At 45.7% G+C, this 14,912-nt stretch overlaps 1 protein-coding gene across 24 annotated transcripts in view; it reads right to left on the bottom strand.

Moving 5' to 3' along the window:
* Elavl2 (ELAV like RNA binding protein 2) overlaps positions 1-14,912 on the bottom strand; it is a 155,892-nt gene that overhangs the window by 116,149 nt on the left and 24,831 nt on the right. The window contains exon 1 of one of the 24 annotated variants that reach the window (XM_040757169.1): positions 11,937-11,957. The exons of 15 other annotated variants lie outside the window; for them this stretch is intronic. The gene's annotated coding sequence lies outside the window, so the exon portion shown is untranslated. Of the gene's footprint in view, positions 1-10,159; positions 10,211-10,406; positions 10,505-11,936; positions 11,958-14,912 lie in introns of those variants that run through there. 8 more of the 24 variants (XM_040757165.1, XM_040757170.1, XM_040757167.1 and 5 more) reach the window with 8 other exon arrangements.

The following is a 14,912-nucleotide window of genomic DNA, read 5'->3' as shown; positions in this document are numbered from 1 at the left end:
CAGGTATCTTTGCTGTTTCCAGACCCTAAAAACTATATTGTCTGTGAAGTTGAATGGCCATCAACTATCATCCACAGAAGAGTGCTTCTAAGTCAGTCAAACACAGGTGATGGTGACAAAAAACAAGCAAGAATACAAAGTATTCCCTCAAAAACCAGCTCCAACTGAGGGAATAAACCTTCCCAGCAAACCAAGGTGACCAACATATGGGCTCTTTAACCAGCTTTCAGAATGAAATATGCATACATACGTGCTAGCACTACAGAAAGGCCACAAGCAGGCTGGAGGACACCAAGAAATGATAGGAGAAGGCTACAGGCAGCTATCCGGAAGACACTTGCTCCTGGAAGATGGGGCAGGAGAAAGACACAAGGAAGTGAAAATCCCTCCTCCATAAAATGTGTAAGCATTTAACCTATTGTCTCTTGACCTTGAAACTAAAGGCCTTAAATAGAACAAAAAACCAAACATCATGGGAGTTTTGGAAAAACAATTGTGGGCCACTGTGGCAGGCAAAAGAACCAGCCACCTAATGATGCAAACCTGGCGATCTGAACTCCATCTGGAAACCCATGTAAAAGTGGAAAGGAGAGAACAGATTCCACAAAGCTGTCCACTGACTTCCACAAATGCTGTGTTATGAATGAACACACACACACAAATTATTGAGGGAAAGGAGCTAGTTTTATTTAAAAAGTAAAATAAACTTATTTACCAAAGAAGGTTTTGGTACAGAATGCTACTGAGAGACTGAAACTGGACAAAGATTGGGCTTGGGACCTGTTCTTCTGAGCCAACAGCAGAATCAGACATTCTCAGCATCTCTCTGCAGCCACAACTTAAAATGTGGCAGGTCTAGCATAAACATTTTCCACCTATGACAGGGTACTTGGCAAATCAGCAGTCACACAACAGAGAAAAGGAACAAAACAAAAAAAAAAAAAACACAGAAAGGGGGCCCAAAATTAGTAAATGCATAAAGTAAACTGACTGGAAAAAGCCACATGTCTGTCCGAATCTGACCTGTTTACTGATTCTCAGAACACAAAGATAAATCTCTTCTCCCACTTTCTCAAACACTCAGTTTCTACTCTAAGGTCACTACATGGTGGAGTTTAATATGAGCTCTTTCTTTCTGGTCTCCTTAAGCAGCTGGCTAAGGAACAGTTTACACAAAGCTCTCAGTATCGGGTACTTGGTAACGTGATGGCACAAAGTATTACACACCCTTCCTGGCTTCTGAGTATTCTGCAAATATAAAAACAGACACAAACTTCAGATGCACTTTATAAAGGTACAGAGTACAAGTTAACCACCAGCTCCCATTTCATTCACTGCAGTGAGATTCACCCCCACCATCCTCTGGAGAGATAAAACACCCTCTGTGGTTCTCGGTTTTTGTTCGGTTTTTGTTCGGGGAGAAGGTGTTAAACTTGTTCTCAGTTCTTCACCAGCACCTACTGGCCAAGACCCCCTGCAGGCATCTCAACTATACACTATAGAAAAGATCAAACACAAACAACATTTTCATCTCTGGAATCAGGTCACAACAAAATATGGCTAATTAAGACTTAAATTCCTCTGAAACCTAAGTTCCGAGCATATATATACTAAACGAAAAATAAGTACAGTTAATGCAAAAGTGGTTTTTTAAAGATATACTTCTGTTCACACTCAAAATAACATCAAAAATTAGCTGGGCCATGTAGGCTGTGCCAATTTTTAAAACTGCCAGCATTAAGCTCCTATTATTCTGAAGAGTTTTTCTAAGATGTTCAACACAGGGACACACTCTGATTCATCGTTATAACTGGCCTAGCTCAAGTGGCTGCCAGGAGAGCAGGGCTTTGTGGGCATTGTTCATCCTCAGGAGCTGCATTAATGCTGGCTTGATAGAGTAGGTCTTCATATCTGTTTGCCAGGCTGAACAAAAAGTTAACTAGAAACCTAAGTGCTTAAAGTCCCCGAAAGGAAGGCTCTACGCTGACATTTCCTACCTACTTAGCATTCATCTCACTAGACATTAACACACACCAAAGTTGCTCTCTGCTATTCAAATCGTGCTATTATGCTCAGGAGTAGATTAATAATATCCACCTTCTTTATTGTAAAATAAAATTACAGCATTGGTCCAAACATGACATGTGGTGCCTCTTGCTACTTCTGCCGCCACTTCAGCTTGCTCTGCTGCACACACACGCGAGCGAGTGCAGGAAAGGTGCCCCGCTGTTTCTAAAGAGGAGGAGGAAAGGCTGAAAAGAAGAAGGGGAGGAAGGGAGAAACACATATAAACCGCACACCTGGCAGCCTGTCCAATCAGCTCTTTTTGAAGCCATCGGAGAGGAGAATATCTTTTCCAAGCAATGAGACTAGCAGGAGGCCAAGAGCCTCTTTTAAATGGCTCATAACATCCTATTAGCTTTCCCAACACCAGGAATCTTTTGCTGACCCCAAAATATCTTTAAAAATACAGAGAGAGGCAAGCATCTGGCAAGAGGGTTCCAAGTTCTAAAAGCACTGGAGGAAAGAAGGAGACAGTGGAAAAGAAGCACCCCTACTCAAAGACAGGCTGTCTTTCAACCAAAGTTAGCACAAGACACTAAAACAGGGTTTCTCTAACTGAAGTAAGCCCTAAATTTGTAATGAATCTAATGCAATCCAAAGATCATTTTCAAACATACACAAAAGAATAATTCAAAAGAATACAAAATCTTTACATGTGAGTCAACTCCCTAAACCCTATGGCTCAGGGAGCTGGAGTGTCAGTCACAACCTCGAACATGTGCAAAAGGCAGGTAGTGACAGTGACATACCCCCAAATCAGCAGTATAGTGTTTACTCTTCAGAGGGTAGTTGACAGCTGTGGGCCCTGCTACTAGGTGCCTTCAGTTTCCCATGAGGCAATAAATATGACTATAGGCCTGCATGTGATATTTCCAAACTCAAATAATAATAATGACTATAACGATGATGACGACGACAATGATGTTGATCAGATGATGATGTTGTTGATGAAATGATGACTCACAACTTTTAAAAATATAGTTCATGCCTGGGAATGCGACTCAGCTAGTTAGAGTGTCTCTCCTGCATATACATCCCCTAGCACCATCTAAAACTACAATCCCAGCACTTCCAAAGGGAAGGTAGGAGGACCAAGATGTTCAAGGTCATCCTTGGCTACCCAGAAAGCTTGAAGTCTTTCTGGGATACATGAGACCTCATTTTAAAAAAAGAAAAAGTGGGAAGGTGGTGTTGCAGGCGTTTAGTCCCAGCACTCATGAGGCAGAGGCAGGCTTGGATCTCTGCCATCAAGGCCAGTCTGGTCATCAGAACAAGAGTTCCAGGACATCCAGGGCTACACAGAGAAACTCTGTCTCAAAACAGAAAAAATATGGGGTTGGAGAGATGGCTCAGTGGTTAAGAGAGCTGGCAGCTCTTCTAACAGTCCTGAGTTCAATTCCCAGCAACCACATACTCTCTTCTGTCATGCAGGAATGAATACATGCAAAAAGAGCACTCATATACATAAAAAAACCCTAAAAATACAAAAAAAAGAGGTCAGGCAAAACTAAACAGCTGCAGGTCATACTTGCCTATGCCCACTGTGTGGAACAAGCATCCATATGCATTTCTTTCTCCCAGCAAAGATTCATTTAGTCACAGAAGATGACTAAATGACTGAAATGTAAGCACGCCCATCAGAGGTGATGAAAAAGTACAAGCAGGAGAAGACAATAAAGGAACAAATAAGTGTCATCTAACCCTGGCTGAGCTTAAGAAGCTCTAAGGAAAATTAGCTCAAGAGCATAAATAAGGGACAGGTGCTAATGCACAGGGGTCCAAGAGAACAGAGAAAGGGTGCAGCTGGTTCAGGTTCCTTTCACACATACACAATGGAAGGAATGGTAGCAAGTACAAAAACAAAAACAAACAAAAAACCCCTGATGGCCTGGGATCTGGGAATAGCCTGTGACTCCTCACAGCCACAGGCCTAAAGGAAGAACACCCAGGTTCTTAAAAAAAGAAAAAGAAAAAGAAAAAACAGAGGCCAACAGTAAGTCAAACCTAGGGAGGAAAGTAGGGTTGAGTAAACTCATATGGAATGTACCTTACATGGATGATAAAATGTGTTCAACTCATAGCAAATTACGTATGCTACACATTCTGGTCTGCTCTAATATAAAAGTAGGTGACCATCCCACACCATGTCACCAGGGGCCCAACAGTAAAGCAGCCAGTGAAACAGAAAAGTCACACTTTCTATTTTGAAAAGCAGTTTGAAGGAAAGAAGACAAAGTGTGATCAGTTCCAGGAATATTTTCCCTACCTTACCCAATTTGCTCAATTTATTTTCAAATGCACTGTGATTCATTTGCTTTGAGAAATATCCCTGGTACTTCTGATATACACAAATGATGTCTGAAGAATAAAAAAGTCCTTAGCATCTTTTAAAAATGGAGCTAGTGAGCAATTTCCAATAACTTACTTGGCAGAGCATCCATCAATGGGCTTGTCACTTGGGTGGGGCAAGGAACCAAAACAGTAAATGTGCCACATAAACTCTACTTTGTGATATAGGAAACAGACCTCCAGGAAGAAAGAAAATCAAATTCAAACCAGGAAAAAAATTCACTGATTATTTTAATAAAAATACTAAATTTTAACAATTTGATTTCTCACTGAAAGACGGGAAATTTAAATTTTAAAATTTACATTTCTGGAATAATTAGCTAGCTAAATTTTCATGTCATCTAAATATTTCATTGTTTAGCAATATTTATATTTTCAGGGAAAATACATTTTAAACTTTCCTTACATGCTGATATTTATATTACAGTCCATACTGAAATATTCAAGGCATAAATACTGCTGGAGTTTTTGACTTTTCTTGTCTTCCATGGGAAAAAATAAATAAATATACAGTGGTATATAATACAGCTCTGGATATAGTGAGTGCTACCAGTACTATGAACATAGCTGATCCCAAGTACCAAAGACAGACACACTGGATCATTTAAAGAGGGTTCATAAGATGGGGGACAGGGGAAGGAGGAGAGGGAGAAGGAACTGGGAGTAACATGTGTAAAAAGTTAAATAAAAAAATAATTATAAAAAAGGTAACAGAATAAGGAAAAAAAAGAGGGTTCACAATGACAACCGAATGTAAAACTAACCTAGAGTGACTATCTATTACCACTTTTAAAATTCAGTAAACACTGTCCAAAATCCTGTACATCCACATCAATATACTCATCTGTATTTGGTCCTTGAGGTAAGGAAAGTGAGGTTGGTCAGACGGAGGAGGTGTTTAAAAGAACCAGGACATGCAACTAAGCTTAAATCGGACACTGGAAACATCTGCACTCAAACCTAGTATTTTCCACCTGGCTCTGCTAAATTAAGAATTTGAAACTAAGTGACTAAACCCACTGAGGCAAAGCAACTCAGCAGAAAGCTGGCAGCACTGTGCCAAGGAGGCCTTGCATGTGTGCTATTTATTTACAAAACCAGGACGGGCCCTAACACAAACTACGAGGAAACAGCCAGGCTTGGAGCCATTCTTCCAAGAAAAGCTACAGGCCAACAGGGGTAACTCAACTAGAGATAAACTCTTAGACCTTGTCAGAGTATTGCAACTCCAATTTCTAACATCCTGTCTTCCAAATTCTAAAATCTCATTTCAAGAATCTTTGCTCCTGAGGGCAGCAAAGTAAAGATGCTATGGAATTTTTCTGTGCGTGTGCATTTCTCAAATAAGACAGGCCAGGCCTACAAGCTTGATCAAATTGTTCTCAGATGCGCGGATCCTAAATATTAACATATTGCCATTTTTATTTTGTTTTCAGAATCTGGGTTTCTCTGTTTAGTCCTGGCTGTCCTGGAACTCACTGCCTGCCTCTGTCTCCTGAGTGATAGGATTAAAGGTGTGCACATTTTATGCCCTCCACAATACGGAGATATAGAAAAGCAAAACATTACACAAAGCAGCCATTACCCTTGGCTCTACATAAAATCAGTCAACAAAGTGTCTAATGTAACTTTAAAGTGTCTTTGACCACAGCTCAAAGAAAGTGTAATAAAAGTGAATAAAATTCCATTCTGGATAAACAGGTTTCCTGTCTAATGTTTATAGAAATAGAGTGATGATATTCCACTACTAGTTTTTAAAGCTGTTAAAATAATGAACATCCAATAGCAACAGAGTTATGGAAAAAAGAACAGTTAATTAGAATATAAATTTCCCTTTTTTAATGACAGACTTTCTTCTCCACAATTAAAAATACTAGCATTTAAAAAACATATAGAGGCCAGTTGGTGGTGACACACACCTTTAATCCCAGAACTCGGGGAGACAGGTGGATCTCTAAGTTCTAGGCCAGCCTGGTCTAGGGCAAGCTTCACAATAACCAGGGTTACACAGATAAACCCTGTCTCAAAAAACAAATCAAAACAAAACAAAACAAAAAATTATCTGCTTCAACTTCCTTTCTCCAATTTTTTAAAATTAATTTTTTGAAACAAACTAAGTTAGAGAAGAAAGTTTGGTATTGACCCATCACTATTACATTGAGCTAGAAAGAAACATAGCTACCTCTACCTACGAGTTCAAATTGTACATGGCACTAAGACAAAATCATCAGCGCTTGGTAAAATAAATCCTTTACCCTTTAAACACAAATAAATCTACTGAGAAAAAAAAGTCATTTTTTTAAAACTAAGAACTTTTATAAGTGGGAAATAGCAGCTTCCTGTCAAATTTGCTCTTAAAACGGCACCGTATTGGTAATATATATAAAACAGAAAACGCTGCATTTTAAAAAATGTAAAAGAAACATACCACAGCTAATTTGTTGTAAATGGGATAAACTATAAACTGATTTCTTTTAATACTGTGACACTCTTACGGCCTTCTTGGATGCTTTCTGTCACATCCCTTCCCAAAGCCCTTATCCGTCTAGGTAACTTTCATTCCACAAACTACTCGGTAACAGTCAGAAAGGAAACAGGGGGTTAAGAGCATCAGGAAAACGGATGCATTCAGAGCATCATACATTGTTTGAGAAGGTAACGCCCCGTCCAAAAGCAGGTTATTTTTAAAAAGACCAAAGTTCAGAGGCATAGAATCCATATTGGGGGTAGGTGAATAATACACCTCCCACAGTGTTTCCACACAAGAGCTACCGTTGTCTTTGTCTTCCAAGCTCACGAAACTGCCTAAAGACACAGGGAATTTTCCCTTGAAATTAGAAATTTTCCTAGTGACCTTACTACAGTGAAAGTTATGAAGTACATGACCAAGCTAAAAATCAGATCTGTTAATTTTTTACTAAAAATTTTCCTAAACACTAGTGGAGACTTGGGATTTTACAATATATAATTTCTCCTATTGAATCTGAAAACTGTCATGTAAACCTACATTAAAACATTTTTTCATGCACATAAAACATTGTTTTTCAAGCTTATATACACCCCCCATTTCTGCTTCAATTTACATTTGCTTAAAATTTAAAATTAATAATCAATTAGCCAGCTAGCATCTTGAAGAAAGTTAAATACACAATTGTTACATATTAGAGTGTGCAATATCAGATTTGTCATTAAACTACAACACATGGGTTGAGTGACTACGGTCAGTAAATAACAATGGCCCAATATTTTGTGTCCTCCAGAACAGGGTGTGGCATCCCAGTAAGTATGAAGAGCCTACATATAGTTATTTATCAACAGAATGACCACACAAATAAGAAAGTACCTAACAAGGATAAACTCATCTGTAGGTCACAACACAAAAGAAAAACAGTGAGCCCTTGTTCAAAAATTCTTAATTTCAAGATGTCTGAGGCAAGCTGGGAAAGTCATACAACTGTTCAGATCCCGGAGTACATAAGACAGCCCTGACTTTAAAGAAAGTACCATGCTAAATTAAAAACAAAACCATCAGAAATGTGGGATGTGGCCTGTTCAGTCAAAGATCCAGGGCAACAGGAACAACTGAGGTAGACTACTGGCATGCTTTTTTCTGAAGAGCAGTGTAACATTTAGGCCCAAGGTAACCCCACCTATACAGAGGTATCCCACCCCACTCAATGCTAACAGAACAGTAACCTAACCAGGCTAGCGGCTTTCCAGTTTCTCTCTCTCCCAAATAAATATCATGGGCAGCAAAGGTGCTAATAAAAATGTGGCGATGCGGTAGACTTAGTAAGATCTCAAGTGAGAGCAAGAGAACTGACACTACCAGGCAGACAAGCAATTAGAAATGACCTGTGTACTTAAGAGTACATGGTCCTTTCGGGGAGGGGGACCCCGCTAAGGACAATCCACCACTGTGGTGCTCTTATACCATGCAAATAAGACCAGAAAAATGTCGCTGGTTTAAAAAAATTTTTAAGAGAAACATTTGATTGTAACTTAGCAGTCAGAGTATTCTGGATGGCTCTGCTGTGTCCTTTAAGAGAACTTGGGACTTGCTTCTAGAAGAGAAAATGGGAAAGAAAAACATTTATTATATATATTTATATATGTATGTGAACAAGAAAAGCACCAACAGCTGAGGGTAGTTTCTAGGGCTTGGCCAAACCATCTGTGCGAACAGAGACCACTGTAAGGAACAAGGTAGAGAAATTGTGGGTTCACGCACAGTTTTCCCTTAACCTACTAGACATGGATCTTAAAACCACAAAAACTGGAACTAAACTTTGTGGAGAGAAACCACAACCAACCTCAAAACCAATTCAGACTTCCAACGGCTGGTGTATCTTAGGTCTTAGTAAGTAAAAGAGGCTCCCACCCTGAACAGGTGGGCTGTGGACTCGGGCCAGGACTGGATATTCTACATGAGTAGTGTGAACAGCTTCAACAGCAGGTTTAATTCCCAACTCCATGCACTACCCTGTGGAGGAAACACTTACAGACCTAGCAGGGAACTGGAGACCAAACACTTACGCTTCCCTCAAAAAAACAAACAAAAATTCCCTCACACCTTGCAAGTGACAACACAGTCAGTCACTCAAATAGGTAATAAGGAGCCAGTTTTAATAACAGGAACACAAAAAAGGAAAGGAGGGAAAGGTGGAATGAAAGGAATGTGTTTCTTTATGGATTTTTCTACCTCTCACCAATAGCTGGAAAAGAAATACAGGAATACTCAAAGCCATCCAGCAAGCTGTCTCTATTTGCATACCCCAAGCACCAGAGGAGAGAGGATACAAATCCAGGAGAGCTTTACACCTGTTCGCCAAAATGGAGACTCGGGGTCAGCTTCTACCACCCAGCACAAATATGAAACTCACGGAATCTCGACAAACCATTCTAGAGGAGGCTGCGTTCTAAGGCAACTCAATACTTCACAAGGCAGGTTTCTGTTAGGAGAACGGGAAAAACACCCATAACTGGCACTCAAGTGATGACTTTTTGCCTTAAGTTTGACACTGGGCTACGATTTTGTGAAGACAGAATTATTAAGGATAAGATGGAAAGAAAAATTGTTTTTAGGGCTCTTTTGTCCTTTCAGAAGGTATTGCATCTCGGCAGTGCTAAGCACCGTTCTTTGGGGGAAGGAATTAAAAGAAAGCACATAACGGGTAGCAATCCCTCTGTTTTCCACAATTTCAGAAAATGTAAAGAGAAGATAGAAGACGGAAGTTTTCATCGTAAAGATGGAATATTAACTATGCACACAATTGGAAATGACGGTCTGGACAGGTAAAACTCCAAGCTCAGCTCACACCTAGAGGCATGGTGTTCCCACCCCGGCCCTGTATTAACTGGTTGGCTTTTCTGTGGACTGACTGCTGGTCATTGTCACCGCTGCACCTGCTGGTAAACCCAGTTCGGTTGGGTCTTGCCTGGCTCCTTCCGTCTCCCCGGTGCGCTCACTAGTCTTGCACCAAGGCCTCGGAGATTTTTCGCCTGGCAAAGGCATGAGCAAACCGCAGGGATCACGGTGAGCTACCTAAACCCGGTAAGCTACCTAAACCCGGTAAGCCAGCTAAACCCGTAGCCTGCGGGAGCAGAGAGCATCCGCGCTTCGCGCCAGGAGCGCGCAGACCCCGGGATGGCATCGCCGGCTGCAACCTCGCGCGGGCGGCTGCGCCTCACACGCCAAAAGGGATCACCACCGCTCCCGCCCCGAGCACCCACGGCCTCACGCTACCCCGGCACACCGCGTGGTCTCTCCAAGTCTCCCTCCAGACGCCGTCCCAGGTGGGCACACGCCAGACACCACCGCCGCCACCGCCGCCGCCGCCGCCGCCGCGCTCCCCGCACGACGAAGAGCAGCTGCGTGTCCTCCCACAAGGCGGCCGCGGGCTCCACAGGAAGCCGGCGTTGGGGCGGGAAGCCCCCTCCCCCACCGTCCCTCTCCCCGTCCCTCCTTCCCTCCCTCCCTCCAATGCACTCACCTGCGTCTGGGCGCAGTTTCCCCGGTGGCGCTACACGCCGCCGCCGCCGCCGCCGCCGCGGTGCAGAGTACGTCCACGCCCGTGCACGCGGCCGGCGCCACCAGCCCCGCGCGGCTCCCAGGCCCCGCTCTGCTCCCGCCGCCCCCCCACCAGCCCGCTCCGTGCCCACGGGAGGGGCGGTGCCGGGCGCACGGTCCCCTGCAGGAACTTCGAGGGCGCTACCTCCTCCGTCGCCAGTGGCGTTGTCGCCCGACCCGGCCGGCCGGCCGGCCGGTCAGCCAGCGAGCGCTCTCGGGCGGGCGGAGGCGAGCCGAGCCGGACGGACGCTGCCTAGCGCTGCGGCGGGCGGGCGGGCGGGCAGACACCGAGTGTCCCCCCACCCACCCCCCCTCCCACCCACCCCCAGGCCGGCCGGCCGGCCCCGGAGTCCGGGCTAGAGCCAGCAGAGGAGCGGCCGTCCCCGCCCCCACCCACGCCCCCCACACTTGCCTGCGGCGGCTCGGCTGCAGCTCCCACGGCTCGCGCCGCCGGCCGTCAGCACCGCTCACGGGAGTCACGCTGGCGGCGGCGGCGGCGGCGGCGGCGGCGGGAAGGCGGACTGGAACACGGCGGAACCCCGCCCTACCGGCCCGGCTGCTGCCTCAGTGACGCCGGGGCGCCGCGGTCCCGCCGTTTGTAGCAGGGCGGGGAGGCGGGGCTTGCCTGGCAGCGCGCCAGGAGGCGGGGCTGAGGCGAGCTCGCCACGCCGCCCGCCGGCCCGCGTGTGCCGGGGCTCAGCCACCCTTGGGGCAGAGGCTCCCGCCGGGCGTCCTCCATTGGGCTTCCCGGGGCCGCCTGAGCAAGTTTGCAGACACACTCCCAGAGAGCAGTGACCCGGGAGACACCCCCACACCCCCATCCCCGCCCCGGCTGGAGCAGGGGTCACTTTGGACATGTGTACGTGCGCCAAGTGTACGTCTAGATACACACAGAGAATACACGGTTTTCAAGAATTTTTTAAAAGGCTCTTTTTTTTTTTTTGCCCCCTTGTCCAAAGCCCAAAGGTCCTGCCCCTCGACGGGAAGCCTAAAAAGCTCAGCCCCCTCTGCGCCTTTCCAAACCTCCCTGGACAGAATCTGAGGTCTGAATAAGCCCCCGAGTGCCTGTGCCGGGTGCTCTACTCTGCTTCAGATGTGGAGTAGGCGACCCTGCACTCCACCGCGCTTGCACCTGCCGTGAACCACAGCCTCCCAGGACCCCAGGACAGCCTGGCAAAGGCCCAACTCCGAGGGGGCGTCCGAATGCTGACTGTCCCCAGCCCGGCCCTTCACCCGGCTCAACCCCCCCCCCTTGCCCCGAAAAACCTGCCTCTGCCCTGGACTCAGACCCAGCACTGGGAGACCGAGCCGCGCACGTTTTTTACACCTGCTTGGCGGCTTAATTACCAGAGCACCTGTCGTGCTGGGAATTTTTTTCTATTATTGAAAAGGTTTCGATTTTAACCCTTCCCTCTAGAAAACTACATTTAAAAACATCACCTGTCATACCTACCTGAAATTGCGGGAGACGGGAGCAAAGAACTAACAGTGGGCGATCGAGTCGCCGCAAGAACGTGACGGGAGGTTACAGTTTCAAGGACATGATGCGGGTTTGATGCAGCAAGGTTCGCTAAGGGCGCCCAGCGATCCCCGCCCCCATGCGACGGGATGGGAGGGAGGACTCCTCTAACACAGGGCTGGGCAGCGGGGGAGGCAAATTTACCCTCTAAAGGGAAGTGAAATCAGGCATAGTAAATTAGGGAACACAATCATGGTCAAAATGGAGACAGGCCATCGTCAATTTGGGAGACCCAGGTTGGGGACACCAGAAATAGCTAATTGACTCAACATCAGCATTTCTGTGTCACCCCAAATCAGATTTAGAATTAAGTGACCTTAAGTGACTTTGTGCGGGTTCCTGGGAAAACTGCTCAAAGCGCCTGTGCCTCTCTGACCTCCCTCTAAACAGTTAATTATAATATCCCTGTCCCAGGCATGCATTATTGCTAAGAATGCCAGTTTTGAAATGTTGGGGAGAAATGGGCCTACCCAATTTGCTAATCTAGACCTGAAACCCTTCCAATGCCCTTCACTCTACTTTCTGAAGATGTCTGCTTGAAGTTAGGAGACCTCTCCCTCAACAGATACTTTCCAAGTCTACTAAACCACTCCTGTCTACAATCTTCATTCTCCTAGATAACTCAAAACCGGTTAGGTTAGCTTTATAACCTAAAGCTATAGGTTATAAAGCCCTTGGTTAAAAGGTGGAAGGGTAAGACTCAAGGGTCTGTTAAGGCAGGTTCGGGGAATGGCCGTGATAAAAGGTAGAATTCTAATGTGCCTCCTAAATGATGACTTTGAAACACTTAACGTTTTTCTTTTTCGAAGACTTGTTTGCTCCATGTTGACAAATCTCTCAGCTGTCCCATTTAAGAAGCCATTTTACAAGGATTATCTTTGGAGCACTAACATCCCTAACCTTCCTTTCCCCCACAAACCACAAACACCCTTTTCCTGCCCTTTAGGAAGTGATTATCATTTAGGAAGATAATTTATTGGGTTACTGCTGTCTATGTTGTACTCCCCCAACCCCCTTCATTTTTAAGCCAGCTTTTTAGGTTGCAGTTAATGGTAGGCCCAGAATATAAAACATATGCATCTCCCACACCCACTACCCTGGCAACAGCTATAATAAATAGGGGTGGGGAGAAAGGTTGAAGGTTTAGAGTCTTAACCAAATAGAATGTTTGTACATGAGTGGGGGAAGGGGCAGAACCCGTGTATTTCAGGGAAGAAGTTCATGGACATCCATCCCATCCAGCGGTAGTAAGAGTAAACACTAAATGGCTGATTATTTTTCTCACCCTCGACACAATAAACCCTGACCTGAAGCTGTAATTAGGAGAGACAATAACCAAATCTCGAGGTCAATTTTGATAACGGATACTTGAAAATAGAAAATGGGGAACGTATCCACCCTCCAACCTGCCACAGTTGTACAGCTCTCCTATTAATTCTTTATAGACGTGAAATAGGTGGGTACGTAGCAACGTGCTGGGCATAAATTAAGCAACAATGGCCACATGAAGTCCTGTCTGCCACGGAGCTCCAGAGTGGGCACTGCCACCTTGCCATCCCTAGCCCCCACGCCCTTGGCAGAGTCGAGGGGGGGGGTGAGGAGAGGCTGGCGGAGTGCTGGCTTTTCCAACCAGCCTGTGGGTGGGGTAGGGAGCAGCGAGAGATGAACCACCCGGGCCATCTTTATCCCTTGCCCCCATACTTTGCGTCTGGAGCACCGCTCGACGCTCGCACGCACACATTCACCCACCTCCCCCCCCCCTTTTGCCAATAATTTAAACTTCTCCGAGGCAAAACCAGCACCTCGGTTCACCACTACCTCCCCCGCCCTTCCTGCCCGGCGAGCATCCTCCCCCCTTTCCCACGTCTACCCGGATTCGCTCTTTCGCAGTAGAAAGCCGGCTGGTTTTCCCTGCACCCGGAGAAATCACAAAAGTTAAAATGAAGCGTGTGCCTGTCTGCCCAGCGTCTGGTCCCCAACCATCTTTCTCCCGGCGTCAGTTTTAACAATAGCTACTCGAGGAAGGGGAGCTGCGAGGAGGGGCTGAGGGCTATGCAGCCGACTCAGCTCCCAGGGTAGCTGCGATGCCTCGCGACTGCCAAAGGGTCCCCCTCTCCTGGAAGGCGGGCTCCGCGGCGTAGGACCAAGGACAGGGCTTGGAATCCACAGCCCGGCGCCCAGCACCGCTAGGCGCCCGAGCAGCCGCCACTTCTCATACACAGCTCCAAGGATCTTATTTACGCTTTTCTGAACAAAGGGAATCTCATATCCGGTACAGGCTCAAAGATTCGGCCCCAAATTGGCAATCTTCTTTTAAATCTGAATTATGATCACTGGAATCCGTGAATCAGAGACCTCTTATCTAGCGATGATGAGTTTTGACAGCTTCTAACCACCCCAGCCCCAGACCAGCCCCAGCCCTCAGGCTGTATGTACTTTTTCCAGTCAACTACAACTCGCTGCCTGGTGCAGCATCTAAATTCCATCTGGCAAGCCCATCTCCTCAACACATGCTATCTGGTTAATGCAATTAAGCTAAGGGGTTTTTCCCCTGGTTTAATCCAGGCTTCTGATTTCCCCCAATCCTCCAATTCCTTTGCGAAAGTAGAGGCATGCATTTCCCCCCAACATTCAAGTTACCCCTCTCTTCCCACGAAATGAACTTCCAACCTCAACCCCGAATCTCACTCAACATCTAGCCTCCCATTGTAGCCCTGCTGTATCCTTACCACATTTACCACTTAAGTTTCTGCCAGTGACATTTTCGAAAATTCAGTACGTTAAGCATGCGTCCACTGTCTTTTAGCCTGTCTTTCTAAAATTAAAAAAAAAAAGCAAAGCAGTCGCTTTGAATGAGGCAAACATGTGCAATTAACTTCACATTCTGTATTCCGCTCACTTACAGGTTTT

This window comes from Mesocricetus auratus, unplaced genomic scaffold (genome assembly GCF_017639785.1).
Source record: "Mesocricetus auratus isolate SY011 unplaced genomic scaffold, BCM_Maur_2.0 Super-Scaffold_100014, whole genome shotgun sequence".
In the NCBI taxonomy this organism is placed as follows: domain Eukaryota; kingdom Metazoa; phylum Chordata; class Mammalia; order Rodentia; family Cricetidae; genus Mesocricetus; species Mesocricetus auratus.
This window is presented reverse-complemented; position numbering and strand designations above follow the sequence as displayed.